The sequence below is a fragment of the Falco punctatus genome (genome assembly GCF_963210335.1).
Source record: "Falco punctatus genome assembly, chromosome: 12".
In the NCBI taxonomy this organism is placed as follows: Eukaryota; Metazoa; Chordata; class Aves; order Falconiformes; family Falconidae; genus Falco; species Falco punctatus.
In genome coordinates, this window is record NC_137592.1 from 6,419,481 (window position 1) to 6,436,340 (window position 16,860).

A 16,860-nucleotide genomic window follows, 5' to 3' on the forward strand; every position below is an offset into this window, starting at 1 on the left:
ATGCAGTAGATTTTCTGGTACTGTCATTGGTTTTGGAGAAATAAAAAGAGATATTGGAGATAGGAATGAAGTTTTGGGTTTGGTTTTTTTGGTTTGGGTTTGGTTTTTTTTTTGGTTGGCACCTGGAATTATTTAAACTTTCTTGAAAACTGGGAGAAGAGTTTTAGGTTAGTCTTGTTCATAATTCATCCTCTGTTTGTGTGATAGGAAGATGACTTTGTTGCGTGATGGCAGAAGCAGTCTCATGTGCTGTGTGTGCTGGTGTGATTTCCAAACCTCAGGATACAGCCTACTGCGTCGACTGAAGAAAAATGCTGGAAAAAATTAATGAGTATACTCACTTCAATGACCTGTTAGTTTGCATGGGTAGGCAGATTAAAACTGAAGCTGGGTCCTGGTGAAAGGGAAAGCTGTGACTTGAACTGAGGAGGTTTGGGAGAGGAGTCATGTGAATGAGGTACATCTTGCTGGATTGCTGCCTTTTCATGTCAGTTTGGGACAGAATCATTCCAATAACCAAATCCTAATTCTGTGCAGTGTCCTGACATGCAGGTCATAGATCTCACCTGTGAGGTCGGTGGTTTGTGTTAGCTTTTCTGTATTTGGAGGCAGTAATTTCACTTTCAAAGATTCTTAGCAAATTTTGGCCACTGCTGCAATCTGTGGTTCAATGAAGGAAAGCAGAAATATTAGATAGAAAAGTTGATTGTCCTTTGTGATTGTCTGGAGTAATTAATGAAAATAAATTTATATCATTACAGCTGACAAATATAACCTGATGTCTTGTCAAGTTCATTGGCATTACTTTGCAAGAGACTGATTGAAGGTTCTGGGAAGAAACCCCTTGTAATTGTATTTATTTGAAACGTACAGCATTTGTCTTTAACTTACCAAACAATGGTTATTGAAAATGTCCCTAGATGCTTTCTACGAGCCTTAATATTGTAAGGTTTTTGTATTTTTAAGGCAACATGTCCATTTAAAAGAATTTCTTAACTTGGACATGCAAAAGAGGAAATTCATGGCTGCAGATGAACGAATGAAACAAGTTATTCAAGGTGTTTACAGAAAACAGCTATTGTGGCAGATATTACCATGTCATTTTGGAATATTAAAGCTTTTATAGATTGATCTATAAGAGCTAGAGCAACAAAATTCAAATCCTTCATTTTTTGAGATGAGTATTAGTTTGATATCAGTAGGTGCTTCAACGGGTAGAAAATACTTTTGAGATCTCACCTTTAAATTCAATATATGTCAATGGAGATATTCCATTACTTTGTGTTGGCTGCTAGCTGAGATTTGGGAAATGCTGGGAGTACTGTTTGTTTAGTTTGTGAAAATAACAATTCAGGTGAAGCAATGAAAAGTTGCATAATTGTACAACATTAAAGAGTTTAATATAGACACTTTAGAGTATTTTTAATAGAAATCATAGAGAATTCTGGTTTTATAAGGTCCATTTTGATATTTGTGTTCATTCGCAATGCTAATGCTCTGATATGGTGTCATGTACTGTAAAATTCCAGGATTTTTAATGCAGTCCTTGAAAATTCATAGCTAACCTTTACTCAACAGAAATAAGATTGAGCCTGTTCCTAATAGGGGTTCTGTCCTTCAGATGAAAAATTAAACCAAGGTCCCTTATGCTGTGAAGAAATAGCTTCTTTGGAAAGGGCAGGTTATAACCTTGGCGGATGGGCCAAGAGTCCCCCTCTGTCAGACGGTTGTAATGTTCAAGGCTGCGTGACAAATAATATAGTGCTGTTCTGCTCTCTTCCATTCCCAGCTGTAAACTAATTGCATACTTGGGAGAATGGGATCCTGACCTGTGGCTGAGCATCCTGTGCCACTGCAATGCAAATAATCCATTTTTTTAGCAGTCTCTAGTGTATGTTTAATATTTAAAGCCTCAAGCCAAATGTGAAAAGCTCCTTTAATAGTTGCCAGCTAAATGCTATTTTGTTGATTATTATGCTATTTCTCACTAGACATTTTAGAAACCAGTTGAAATTTAAGATGAGTTGTGTGGGGTTTTTTTATTTGTTTGTTTGTTTTTTAAATGCCTACCTGAAAGAGCATTAATTAGTTGGAAGGTGTAGTAGTGTACGGTGTTGGGGAGAAACTTTGGTATTCATGCAGAATTTCATAGAATCATTACCTAAATTGCAGTTGTATTTTACATAGAGGATAATAGTGAACAAATCACTATTGCCTTCTGTTGTGTATCATCTCTAGAAATTTCAGCCATTTGAGCCCTCAGCTTATTTTACTGTGTGTATTTGCTTGTATTGAATGTGTTCCAGCTCTTCATTTCCCAGGGCACATAAAACTGGTGAAATTCCATGGGAAAAGATAGTTTTGGGTACGTAAACATACTGTCGAGTGTTTTTAGAGCTCAGGAAGAGCAGGCGCTTAAAAACTGGGGAACTCGAACACATCCATATAGCACGCTCATGCACCTTCCTCTAGGCGGTGTATTGTGTTGGGACATCAGAAGATGCATTTTTTCTCTTCCCCAAGAGTTTTATCCATGTTGATGGAGTCAGGAGAAAACAGCTCTGCTGCTATTTCCTGGACGATATGTATTTACCTCCTAGAAGAGTTATGCAATAAATAAAGCAAGACTTGGCCTGGCCAAGGTTGATGGAAAGTTCCAGAGGAAACAACTGTGTACAGTTAGTGATTCTGTTCAAGTTTTTTGTTGCACTTGCTAAAAAGAGAAGTAGACATGTAAACAAACAAGACAAGCTTAAGTCAGGCTAAACATAGAGATTTATTTTCCAATTAATCAGATATTTATTATGAAATGTGTAATTTGCAAGTACTTCTGGCAAAATAAACAATAGCTGTCAGGGAAAACAGCAAATTCAAGTGCATTTGCTACTGTCCCAAACATTCGATTTTCCAACTTGTGTGTTGTCCTTAAGCCAGTAACCAAACCTTAACGTGACACGCTGAATTAGAGACAATGTTTTGTCTTTTCTGTGTTTAGCGGTTCCTCAGTTTGGCTGAGCCAGCCCATTTTTCCTCTGCACCTTCTGCACGTGGCCGCCCCACCTCTGTTTCCAGTGGGCACCATCAGACATCAGCGGATGGCCAATGGTGTATTGGGCATGCCGTGCTTGTAGTATCTGCTGGGGAGGATGACTCTCAAAAGGCTCCCCACCCAGTCACCCTCCTGAGCATGCTTACTGGGAGATCCTCCAGCAGGGGCGAGTCTCGCTGTCTTCACCAGGATACAGTGAATTGCTCCATGCAAGCAGAGATTTCCATCAAAGTTCTCAGCCCCAAATACTGAGGGATCAGAGGGGGAAGCATCCATATGCCCCAAAGATTGGATCTGTGACCAACTAGACGAAAGATTCGGCTCGTTGGCTCTGTGTGTGTTGTGAGGGCTGCCAAATCCCTGCAAAACCCGAGTTCTTTTGATTTTTTAGGGATTGTGTTTATACATGGTGCTGATGGACACACTGGCTGTTCCCTTGTTTGTGTTCAATAGCGGTAAAAGAGATTTGCAGAAAAGCAGTTTTATAAAAAAATCACTTTTGCTGAGTACCCTGTAAGAAATTACCATAAAAGTCAGTGTGCTGTTAAGTCCTCCTTCTTCCCACCATCCTGCTGCCACTTTCTTATTTATAGAGCCTTTCCTAAGAACGTTCTTGTAGTCCCACCCTTATATGCCTTGTATGTGTAAGAGTGCTGGAGAAGCAGCGCACACTGTCCAAAGCACAGTGCTTTTTGCTTTTTCTAGTCTTTAACATCCTGAGTGAGAAAAGGAGTCATCTTTTATGGGGCTTTTGATAAGCTTTGGGAAAGTTTTGTCCTCACTGATGTCCTTTAAATTTGTTTTTCCAGAAGAATGAACTTTGAGATAATTGGACCTTGAAAATTAAGTGATTATCTTCCAGATAGCATGTCTGAAATGTATGTGTCTGTTTAGAGAGCAGTGCCTCAGATGCTTAGCATTTTAAAATGCCATTGTAAATAAACAGTCCTTAGAAGTGTTTGCTGGAGATGTCACTGCCAAATTAAGGTAAAAATTATGTAACAGGATGTCTCATTTGAGTAGCAGGGAGAATGAAAACTTCTGCCTTTCTGTGGCCTTTTGGGTGACCTGGAAGACGTTATCAGTTCTAAGGCAGTAAAAGGATTTGGCTCCGTGCACCAAAACACCCGTAAGTGGTGACCTTACTGTGTGCTGACAGGGGGGAAGGAAAAAAGGACCTGGTCCCTGCCTCAGAGATGCTTGTCTCTTTGCAGTATGTGGGATAAGCACTTGAACAGAACTCCTGGGGTACTATGAAGAAATTTTTTTTTTTAACAGGTAGATTAGTGTTAAAAAACCAATGTAAAGAAAGGCAGAATACATATAAATAGAGAGGAACGGAGCCTGGGATAATCACTGGAAAAGGCAGCCAGTGCTGGTGTAATTTTATCAAGTGATGAGGATGGGAAATGTAGTGACAGAGTCCTGACATTTGCAAGAACTTCCATCTTTCTGACCGGCAGGAAGTGCTGTCTGTCTCTTGAGTGGTTTAAGTTGATTTCAGATATTTGTAAATAATTTCAGCAGGTATTTTTAGAACAGCCACAGCAATTGATGGTACAGGTTTTACTTGGAGATTTTCAGGAAACTTTTCAAATCAGAATGGTAGAAATAATTGTTTACTTTAATATACAATTGTTGAAATTCTGTTGTTCAGTTGTTTGATAGTTCAGGCTACAAATACGAAGGCTTGCAAAGCTCTCTTACTCCTTAGAGCAGTATGCTCTATCATTTTGTCTGTAACACTCAACAGTGCCAGAATCAAGTTTATAATATGGATGCTCAAGTACTTTGAATGGTGTTTGAGTTCTTATTTACTGGAAGACAAGTGCTCCTTGAGTGTTTAAAAACTTGGAAGGGATATGGAGCACCAGATTTAATGCTGCCTTGTACTGACATTAATAATACTGTTGAACTGTTGGGCATCAGTGTAGCTCAAATGCTTGCTTACTTCTTTTCTGCATGGTCTCCCTACAGCACAGTAAATGTCAGTAATTATACCCACATTATTTTAAATGCCACTGCTAAGGCCAAGTGTTTTAAAATGTCAGTTCTACTTAAACTTAAAGATACTGTAGTTACATTTAGGCTAGAAGGAATTCTAAGGAAATAAATGACCTGTGGCTCTGTGAAAGTTTAAGTAAGCTATGTCCTTTGCCAGCAACCAGAATCTCGTTTGTCCTTGTGTGTACTTTCAAAGAAATATTAATACTTGCAATACATTTTTTTGCACATGTATTAAGATGTCTTTCTAGAAGAGAAAATAGTGATCTGGAATGGTGGAGTTAAATAAGCAAGGTTTTATAGAAGTTACTTTCAAGATTAGCATTCTAACTTTTTAATAAAACTTTTGTTTTTGAGGAAAAAAGCAAGATAATAGAAATCCTGAGTAGGCTTATGTGGGAAGCAAGCCACTGGCTACGCTCAGTCATCTGTCTGGTTTTATATGGTGTATCGACAGTATATTGCTCAAGTATTTTCAGATTCTGGAAGTGTCCTGGTGATAGCAGGTCTCATTGCGCACAGAAAATAAAGAACAGATACACTTAACCTCTGTGTGTTAACTTTTCACCAAACTTCATTGGCATGGCCAAAGCAGGCACAACCTCTTCCACTGCTCCCTGCTGTGCTGGGTGTTCTCAGGTGATGTATATGTTTATACTTAGGAGGAAGGGCAGGTAGGATATTGGTTTTCTTTTAGGAAACTGCGAGGATTGGGGGTGTGTGCCAGGTGAGATGCTGTTTAGGTCAGAGAAGAAACCCTCGTTTCTGAGGAGCAAGGGGGACAGAAGGGCATGTTTCTTTGACCATAAGACCAGTGAGTTCTGCGAGCTGTTCTCAGTAGGAGCAAGCAGCATCGAAATGCACATGGAAAATTACGTTGGGATTTATGTTTTGTATTAACAAGCTGAGGTGCTTCTGTTTTGCTCTCAATTAGTAGTTAGATGCTTTTGGAATATTTAGAATCAAGTAACTTCTCTGGCATTAATGTTCTGGCCTAAAAATGTTACTACTTCTTCAACAGCAAGGACTTTGAGATTCTCCACCCCCCCACCCCCCCTCCCCCATATACAGTCTAGGTGACAAAGGTAGAAGAGGAAGGAAAGGAAGAGTCAGGAAGAGACACAAGAGTATTTTGTTGACTGTCTGCTGACAGTGTAGGAGATGACTACGGCATCTTAACTTATGACTTTGTGTCTCCTGACTCTGTCACAGCTCCACATTTGAGTTTCAGTTCATATTCTAAGTTTATAGCAACTATTCTTTCTCTCAGGACTCAGACCAATCTTGCCTAAGTGTAGCTATTTTTATCTTTAGAAAGCAGATTTTCTTTTCTTTTTCTTTTTTTTTTTTTTTTTTTAACTTGTGTCTGTTTTCCAGCCTCCATGATGATTCTAAGCCATAATTTAGTTTTTTCCATGCTTTAGTAAAAGCAGCTCAAGCGAACGTGTATCATTGTTGCCCGGATGCAGCACAAAATCCTTTGCCTTCATATGCAACTATAATATTAGTAACATGAAGTCTTCAAATATATTAGGTTAGTAAATCCACTTCCATGATAATCATAATTCTAAACGAGTCAGATGCCCAAAGGAAGGACTTGACAGTTTTGCAAATTAGGTGTGCAGTCATTGTTTTCAGGGGGCGCATTTTCATAATATGTGAGTTTTTGGTTGTGTGGATGTGCTTTGGGTAGTGGTTGTTGTGTACAGGTTTTCTTGGGTATGTGTTCCTTGTTCCCCTAAGGTGTTCAGAGCAGCCATATTGCTTGTGATGGGTCCTGGGTATCATCAGTTTGTAACCCTAGAAATGTCTTAAATGCCATTTTGAATATGGACTGATGACAGAGATCTAGTCTAGTGGTGTAGCAAGAACTGGATGAGAGCCTGACCTAATCTAGTTTGAAGCACAGGAGTCACTCCATTTGAAGCTAATAGTACAGTATCTGTGTCCAGTGCTTCTTGGGACTGGTGAGAAGTGACAAGTTCCTGGTATTTACTCTTGTAAGCTATTTGTTCCTGTGGCTTGCTCTTTAACCTTCCCAATGCTTCTGCAGGCAACTGCTTTACCAGTACAGGGTTCAGGGTCTCCCTGCCAGAGCTTGACACTGCCCACTGTCATGTTCAGTGAGGCTTTGCCCTTTTGAAGCTGATTTGCACATTTGGTATCTGGTTCAGAGAAGTGAAACCCACTGAGTTTTTTCACTGCATCTAAACTCCATGCTTTTAGGCATCTGGTGTTCGGTCTAGTTGCTTCAGTGGCATGGTATGGCCTTATAAGGTTGTTAGTTGTCTGATAGCTTCCAAAATACTAGTTTTAGAGGGAAGGAGACTACTAGGTTGCACAAATACAGGACTGCTTCCACAAGTATCCTTCCTAATAGTGTGTGTTGATACTCATTCTGTATTTGCATCGCTCTGAGAAGTGACAGTCTTCTGAGCCACGCTCAGCTCAACTGTTGCACTAAAATAAAATGTTACTCCCAGAATGTCTGCTGTACTTGTGAGGTTTGACATCACTGGAAATAGAAGTTTGCATCCACAGACCTTAAAATTAATATTTGACTTTCATATCAGTTACGTGACATATGTGATGTGAATGGTTCTGTGAACTGAAATTTGTTCATCCTGTTCTGCTCCTTGATGCTGACAACTTAAAAGATCATTTAATGACGTTATCTAAATCACGTATCCTCATTGTCTGTCCACAGCAGACATGCATTCTCTTGCTAAAGTAGTGTGCATAATGGTCTTGGGGGAACTTTTAAAAAGGCTGGAAGAATGATTTATGCTGGTAGCCTGGGCTACAGCTGTGCTATCTACCTCTCTATCTGTTTCCCATTGGTTAAATTGACAGGAAACAGCCAGCCAACTTGGCCAACTAATGAATATTGTACAGATAACAGAAGCTGAACAGTTCAATCACAAGTTTCAATTTCATGTAATGTCAGTATGAAATTTACTGTTGTCTCTAAGGTTGAGTGGCCACAGATTTCAGAAGGTACTGGTGGTAAGTGATCATCAGAGATGAATTTCAAGAATGTTTTTGAAATGTGACTGAATAAGCTACTGCCAAAGGCATTTCTGTTAGTTTGTGGCACTTCTGATCTCTGCTTAATTTGAAATATTGAACTGTACTGGTGTATTTACAAACAGACTTCCAGTGCACAAGTAATCTTCTCTGATACCCATGTCGCAGCTAGTGCTGTTGTCTCTGTAACATACGGAAGATTAGTGTGATAACAGAACTAGGTTTCAAAGTCTTTCCACTTTCTACTGTCTGATTTATGTTACTCACTTTGGTATATAAGAGTTGCGTTCCACATAGCTCAAGAGTAATGTATTAACCATTAATCTAGAATTGCGGTTGGGACACGAATTGACAACCATAAGGACAATATTGGATACCTCTTTGAAGTACGTTAAATACATTCAATATTGCCCTGTTTTGGCAGGAAAGACGTTTTTCCTTTCTATTTTTCACTGCCACTATAGCTGTGAGGACAGTGTAAATTGACATTTTTGAAAATGCTTTATGTTCTTTAAATTATGTAGCTTGTGCATGCAAGGCTTTCTTGTGTACTTGCTGTGGAAAGCATCTGTCACAGTAAAATTAGTCAATGACATGATTATTAAAATGTCCTGTTCGATTGAAGACATACTGTTTTCCAATCAATGTTAGGGGCTTTGTAAGAGTAAGTCTTTGGTATGGAGTTGCTTCAAGAGCAAGAAATACAAGACCAGAGTTGTTTTGTGAGAAGCTGACTTGAGTAATGGTTTATTTCTGTGAAAACTGCTTTTTATATCTGATAGACCCAATTAAAGCTGCATTTATTGGAATGAACAGCCTTGCTACCGTACAGGTAGAAGACAGATTATAAAGACATATATTGTAGTGGAGCCTCTGAGAATGAATGGTCTAATCAGGATTAAATCAAATTGTCTGGTGCTGTAATGAGAAGACTCAGGTTTGCTTTTATCCCTCCAGCTAGCTGGGAAAACTCTCCACTGCATTTTGCAATGAGAGATTGTGCTATCATTTGGGGATCATAATAGTAACGACAAAGAGAATGCAAGCTATCTCCGATTTATTTTGGCTCACTGAGTCCAGCATTTGATGTATCTGATACATTGTTTACACTGTGAAGTTAAATATTTCATTGGTTACATTTAAATGAAAATAAACAGAACCTAAAAGAAGGAAAAAGGCGTGATAAGTAAATACTTGGGGAAAAATAATCCTCTGCACTTACAGCACTTTAATAGTCAAGAAAAAAAAAGCCTGTGACCCATTCTTGTGATGTTTTTGTCAGCTACTTTGAGAGTGAATCAACACGGTGCCTAATTCTAGAATTCTAGACCCCATGCTGCCTCATGGGTTAATGAAATACGGGATTTTCCGTGCTCTTAAATGGATTTGGCCTATAGCTGTGAAAGTCCTATAGCACACGAGTATTGGCCTTTAGAAATGTCACTGCCAGTCAGATCTCCTGTCTGTGGCGATTCGTGTGAGCACCATTAGAAGGCTCTGCAGGTTGGGTGCCCTTGATGTGGCTTTCGTTTGGCAGATGACTGAAAAGGGAGGCGGGCAGTGGTATGTTCTTAATTCTGTGGCTTCAACCACCTTCTTTTTTGCTTGTCGCTCTCGACATCCTTCCTGTGATTCCAGTGACTGGCCAAGCTCTGGGACCTCTTCTTGGCCTGTTCAGCTTCTGTCCCCAGGCAAGGCCATTGATCATCTATGGCCAGTCCTGCTGGGTTGTACGGCATCCGCTATAAGCCAGTGCAGTGGATTTTTAATTACTTGCTGGTAACTCTGGAGGAATTACTATTTAATAGATATCCTTATATGAATATAAAGAGAACTCCTGGAGAATCAGATGTATGTATTCTTCACAGCAGTTGCTGTTTTTTAAACTTCTGTTTCTGAGCTATGAGAGTTGTAACTTTCAGACAAGTTCTTTTCCTCCACAAAATATGATTGGTGTATTGAGCTACACTGAATTAATGTGTTTATGTATGGTGTTATAAAAGAAGAACCTTTCCTCATGTATTGCAGGGAAAGAGATTATACTTATTTCTCATTTGTAACTTTGACTTTTTTTTTTTTTTTTTAGCATGAGAAAACTGCTATTTAATGCTTTTGTCTGTTGCGTCAGAAAATGTCATTAGCAAAGCTGGTAGCTGCATTTTCTAATGTTTAGATCTCCATTTAAAACTACATGATGTTGCTGCTGCTTTTTCATCTTTGCTGTCTTTTGCTTTCCATCTCTTCCACCAAACAGTGAGGATACCTCAGGGTTCCCAACATCCCATTTGGTGTCTTGTCACATCAGACAAAAAAAAGTATTGGTTACCTGCAAACACACTAAACCCTGATACCTGACGTTGTGGTGTTTATATTAGAAAACCAGCATGGTGTTTCATTTGTAACTGCAGTACGCAGCTGGGGCTCACTTGCTGTCAAAGGTTGCTCTGCAAAGGAGGTGTGAGCACTAGCCAGGTGGGTCTAAATGTCTTGGGTCTTGTGATGATGTCTCTCCCAAAAGTTGCATGGAAGAGAACTAAAGTTAACAAGTGTAACTTTTATCTTTTAACTCAATCAGTTAACAGTGTGGGGCTGGAACAGGTATGCATGCCATAAAAAGTAGAAGGTATGCAGAACTATAAGCTTAGGGCAAAATTTGTCCAGCCTGCATATTTTGCTAAGAGAATTCTCTCGAGTTTAAATTGATTACACTTGGCAGAAGAGGGACTAGGATCCACTGTCAAAAGTATTTTCCAAGCAAAGGAGGATGATGTCTTGATGAGCATCTTCACAGCTACAGAAACAGAGCATTTCTAACCTACCACAACTGTGGCTAGTGAGGTCGAGTAAAACATAGGGCAGTTGTCTTCCATATGCTCGAAGGAAAAGTTAAATTTAACCTGGAACAAATAAATATTTTTTTCTGATTACATGAAAACCATGTGAGTATATCTGCTTAATTTTTTTTTTTTCTGCTAGAAGCACCTCCAGCACTCATGCGCAACCAAATTCAATGCTTTCAATAGGATAGCCAGAAACGGGAAAAAACACGTGATAGTGTTCCTGCTACTGTTGCCGAGACGGGAAAAAATAATTCTGAAATGTGGCACCTTGAGCCATTCAGTTGCCAAGTGTATTTTACATGTGGCTCTGGGTATTAGCTTCACTGCAGAGGAGGATAATGGAAAGAAAGTGTGAAGGGATCAAATTCATTTATAGGTCATTGTCTCCTTCTACTGTGGGCAGTGCTAAATAGCTTATACTCAGTCTGTGTCAATGTGGTGTTTGCTATGGCATTAGTAAAAAAAAAAAATATTGTTTCTAGAGGAACACTATCTGTTCTCTTGCATCTGGGGATTTGTAGTGAGACCTGTTAAAAGAGCTGTGAAGGTTTGAAGGTAAGAAGATATAAACTATTTTAAAAAAGCCATCCCACCCTAGTGTTAATGCAACATATTAGCAGGAACTTAAACATTCAAAACCATATAAGATTCTTATATTGAGGTTTCTCCAGTAACACTGAAAATGTTAATGTATTAACCCATTGTGTTACCATTTTTAATATGTGCTGTGAACACACAAAAGCATGCACGTAACAAAAAAATGGTACGGATCCTGAGGTTATATGGGTATAACTGCAGTATAAACTGCAGTTTAACATTTTAAGATAAAATGTTACTATTTTTGGAGACATCTCACTTCCTCAGAAGCAGAACTTACTTAGTAAGCTACCAAGCCAGCAGATTCGTAAGGCTATCCAATTCCAACTCCACTATCAAGTTTTTAAGTATGCTGTTTGTACAGCTAGAAGGGCTTCAGAGTCTACTGGGAATACTGGCAGTGGCTTTAGCAATGGGTGGGCATTGGTTGAGGTTTGCCTGGCTATTTTAGAAATGGTCTGAAACCCAAGAGGATTTCACTTGCTTGTTCATTGCCCTTAGAAGTCTCTTTGGTTTATGGTGGTCAGGTTCCTGTAACAGGTCTGGTGGAGTTCTGCATACTAGGCTTCTGGAAAACAACATGTTTTTTCATAGCAAATTTTATAAATGTGCAAGTAGTATCTATCTTTGCTGATGAGGTACCACTGCAGTCTGTAGAACTGTCTGCCTGCTTTTCTGAGCAAAAATGCATGATAATCTTCAGAAGCCATGTGCCTCTTAAGCTTGGAAATAAATAGCTAGTTGCAGCTACGGGCTTTGCCACCCACTGCTTGGTATCTACCGAAACCTCTAAGTACCTGCGAGCCTCCTTTGTTACAGGTTCACCTGCTGAAAATACTTGGAGCCAAACTCTTGGAGGTTATTCCAGTTTCTCTCTTTAGTGAATGTGGCTTGCTTTTTCTTTTTAAGAACTCAACATCGGCCATTACAGAGAATCAGGTGTGTACATTTTCAAATTATTGGATGAATAAATTACTAATTATTGGATGGATAATTTCTTCGGTGACTGTTAATGAGCATCTGCCCTTCAGGCTGCACTGGATGTATAGGGCTTTTCCCTGTTGATAGTGTAACTTCTGATACAGCTGAGGTTTCAATTCAAAGACTAGCACTTGCAAGTTCAGATATTTCCAAGAATCTTCAGTAATATCAGCTGAATTTGAGATTTCCATTAACTTCAAGCTATATGAAATTCTTCTCCTGCAGTGCTTATGGAAAAAGACAATGAAGGCAAGCCAAGCCCTGGTCTTCTGAGCTCGAGAAGACTGAAAGAGTGTATTCCTGTCACTTGTGCAGATCAGCCCCTAATGTGAGTTAGAATGAAACTATATAGCATCGAGTTTCAAACTATTTCTAAGAAAATGCTGCTGTGATAAACACTAAAATTATGTGGTGCAGCTCTAGTGAGGTATGTCTATTCAGTCTTCAGTGAGCTGATATCAGAAGACTTAAGACTTATGCTGCAATTAGTTCATGCTGAGCCTAAGCTAATCAGCATCGGAGAGAGACCATGTGCTTGCCTGGACTGGGTACAGCACCGGCAGAAGCATGCAGGATGGCCTCTTAAAAATTCAGGGAAACTCTCTTGAGGCTGTGTAGGCATCCCCTTAGCCCTGGCCTTTCAGGAGGGAAGAAGGAACACGGTGGGGATGTAAGACACCTTTGCGCTTCTTGCTCTTAAAGTTTAGTAGAACTTTTTAGGGAAAATTAATGTTATGTTCTGGAAGACCTTAAATGACTCGCCTAAGAAATTTCTTCAGTTGATGGCATTACATAAGGATTAAAGATGGTAGGACTTTGAATGTGGCTTCATGTGATAGTGGCTCAATTATATACAAATGTACAAGGCTTTTTTTAAACATTTGTTTCTTTTTAGCTGACATTCCTGTAAAATATTTACTGTTGCATTAGTTTTCTTTTGTATACTTGATAACTGATTTTTGTGATGTTGGAACATTAGAGCAGAGTTGTTTTCTAGTTTTTGAGGAGGACTCATGTTACATATCTACGTGGTGATTGGAATTATTTGTGTAGTTTTCTTTTAATCTGAAGCTCCTAAGAAATCCTAGTTAATCTCCAACAAAAGCATTGTCTTTACTCATACTCTGAGGGGCTTTACTGTCATGACGTTAAAATATGCTTACACTGTGACTGGCTGGTTGATGCTTGTTTTCAAAAACTCTGCATGTATTTTGTATCCATTCCTATCTTAACTTCAAGAGCTTTGAAAGATTGCAAAACAGGTCACAAATTCATAGGCTGACCCTGTGAATTTTATGGTGTGGAAGTCTCTCATGTGCTTGCTGATCATAGTAACAGTGGTATTATTCATGTAGATGCCTAGATTTTTGCACGTGAAAGCAACTCTCCAAAGCAGAGCACTTGTTATGGTCAGGATAAAGTAAGACCAATGAATATATACATAAAATAGTTTTACCTCTGGAAAGATCTTAGTTGCCAAAGTGCAGCCTGTAGATGCTGACCATTTGATGAGCCTTGTCCCACCTGAACGTTATTGCTTAAATAATAATTAAAATGCCCAAGCATGTGTATAATATTCTCTCAGGAACAACTAGTATCTTAACACAAGATCTAGGGATTTTTCATCCTGCAGAGTGATGTATGAGCTGACACTGGCTAGGAGGCACTACTTGAATATAAGAAAACCAGAGTAGGGAGGCCAATATAAGAGAAAGAGTATGAAGTTAATAAAAAACAAGTGCTAATATGCCTAATGGCATTTGATAGGCTGCGGTTTTTCTTTCAGTCTCTTAATGCCTGCAAAGGGGAAGAAAATAAAGACAGTGTCAGAAATGGGCTGTAGTGAGTGAGTGACAGCGGAGTGGGTGGCATTTGTGATATCGGTGCACATCTTGAACTTGTTTATTTATAGCTTGTTTGTCTCATGTATTTGGAAATAGAAGAGCTATTTGGTCATAGTCCTGCAGTAGTGCATGCTTGGTAAGGTAGAGTAACTAAATTTTTTTTTCCCTTCAGTGTTTTATTTATTATTTTAGTCTTTGTTACTTGTAGTGGTTTATAATGGTTTATAAATTTGTTTCAAGATGTGTTTCTCTTGAAACTGACATATGCATACTTTTTCTAAATCCTATAAAGACAGACCTCTTGTCTTAGTTTTGTGGCCTGAACTTGAGATGTGTTTTTTGTGTTGGCAAAGGGATAATTTTTGGACTGTGTTCAAGGTCTCAAGATTTTGCCATATCTGGATGTCCACTTGCCTGCGTTTCTTCCCCTTTGGCTTTCATCTTTCAGCAGCTTACTGGCAGCAGTGCTGACGGAAACAACCAATTCCGAGTGACAGACATGGAGTATTCTCAGTAAGGGCTTCCTGAACGAGCGAGTACAGCTGTTTGCATCAGAAGTTTAATTTCCAGAATTTTTCTCCTTCATTTGGAGAACCAGAAGGACAGTTTTAATGGCTATGCTGCTGATTAAAACTAAAGGGCTATATAAATTCAGAGATGTAGAGACAGCTATCAGTTGCCAACTGAGTTAAAACAGATTGTTAGCCAGTTCTTTGTTGATTTGATTAATGACCTAAATCAGTTGGCTTTGAGCATATTGCTCCCAAAGCGTGCCAAACAATGAAAACAGGAAACTTGTGTGTCTTGAATCTCTTTGCTACTGTGGTGTGACCAGACATAACAAAACGGAGTCTTTGCTGTGCGTGGGCTGAACAGTGTGGAGAAGAAAAGGATATTTAAGGACTGATTATACCTCTGCCACACCCAGGCCGTGGGCCACTCTGAAATGCGGGAACTGGCAATAATCTGGGAGGAACCACCTGCTTCCTTGAGATTGCAGGGATATATCTTAGCGTTTGCTCTCTGCCCCGACATGTTTCCTGCTCTTGAGTTAGGGACTATGAAGAGTGTGTGGCTGTAGGAAAAGGGTTTTCAGTTGCTCTTATAGCATCTTGGAGTTGCATATCAAATGTGCAGGGCAGCAGAGCTTCCTTTCTCTTTCTGCTGTGTCAACAGGGAGGTAGAAGGAGTAGGAGGACACAACAGTGAATGTGTCTTAGTTATGGCAGGTACTGGGAGCAAGTGGCAAAAAGGAGAAGAAAATGAAGTTTGTTGATTTGGAAAACTCTATAATTTTGGTTCTGACTGTATTTGGAACTGCACAAGCTCTTGTGCAGGCAAACCTCTTCTGAAGCATCCCAGTCTTTCCAAGAAACCTAAGGGTGCTAAGGGTGTTTGCTTCCTTCAGTAGCTGCTTCACAACACAGTGTGTTCAGTATATGCTAAAAACTTTACTGCGTTGTTGTAAGTGGCTAAGACTGCAGTTGCTGATGTGTATGGCTGCATTTTTCATAGATAGCTCCTGCAAGGCTGGTGGGACAGAAATGAGTAAGTGTGAGATGATCATTCTGATCCGTGTGGCTGAATGTTGTACTAATGACTGATTTTTATTCCCAGTGTAAGTTGAAGGTGCCGTGAGTAGAAGGCAGAGGATACAGTAGGTGTGAGTGGGTCCCTCTCTATCTCTGGTGATACCTGTTTCATTTTCATCTCTGTTAAATATTAGCACCATCTTCTATAAAAAACTTTGTACTAAAGCTCAGTTCTAAATGCAACAGTGATGATTAAGAAATTTCTAAGGTTATTACAAGTCTAGACCTGAGAAAGTTTGAAATGCTTTTCATGTCTAATAAACAAGCATACAAAATTTATAAATTATTCTTATGTAAACATCTGAAGACAGACAGATATAAGTCTGCCTGCTGATAAGCCAGGACCAATTAATACATGAAAGAGCTGATCAGCCTGTTAGTAGAAGTACACTGAGCAATTTATTTTCCTGGAGGAGCTTTTTTGTGAAACCAGTTCCCTGGCAGATCTGACCAGCATTTGTGTTTCTGTGCACAGTGTGGTAGCAAGCAAGGTAGTGGAGTTATTCTTCCCAGTACCAGGGTACAGAAAACCCAGGTGAGAACCGTTCAGTTTCTAGGCTTCTAAGCAAAAGATTCCTTCATTTTAGGTTTTGATTAAATATTTTTTTCTATTAATCTTTAATAGTCTTACTGGTAATTTTTTTTCTGTCTTTGAATAAACTGGCAGTTTGGATTGTGAGTTTACTTGGATACAAGTGGCCTGAATCAATGCCCCTTTCCTGGTGTTCTTGTAGGAACCAGGAACAGCCAGGCAATACAGCAAATTATGGCACAGGATCAGGTGAAGATTTCTTTCCTCTGCTACCATTGCAAACGTACCTACTCACAGTTCTCCTGGTAGATGTTTTACAGCTGTGTAAATACTCAGTTATTATGTGCTGCTGCTTATCTGGCTTGCTTGCTGCATTTCTAAAACTATAATACTG

General features: G+C 39.3%; 1 protein-coding gene across 3 annotated transcripts in view; it reads left to right on the forward strand.

Annotated features, from left to right (window-relative positions):
- The window catches only part of PLCB1 (phospholipase C beta 1), a 408,255-nt gene that overhangs the window by 39,353 nt on the left and 352,042 nt on the right, over positions 1 to 16,860 (forward strand). Inside the window, exon 1 of one of the 3 annotated variants that reach the window (XM_080407723.1) lies at positions 7,506 to 14,478. The exons of the other annotated variants lie outside the window; for them this stretch is intronic. The gene's annotated coding sequence lies outside the window, so the exon portion shown is untranslated. Of the gene's footprint in view, positions 1 to 7,505; positions 14,479 to 16,860 lie in introns of those variants that run through there. 3 annotated transcript variants of the gene reach the window in all.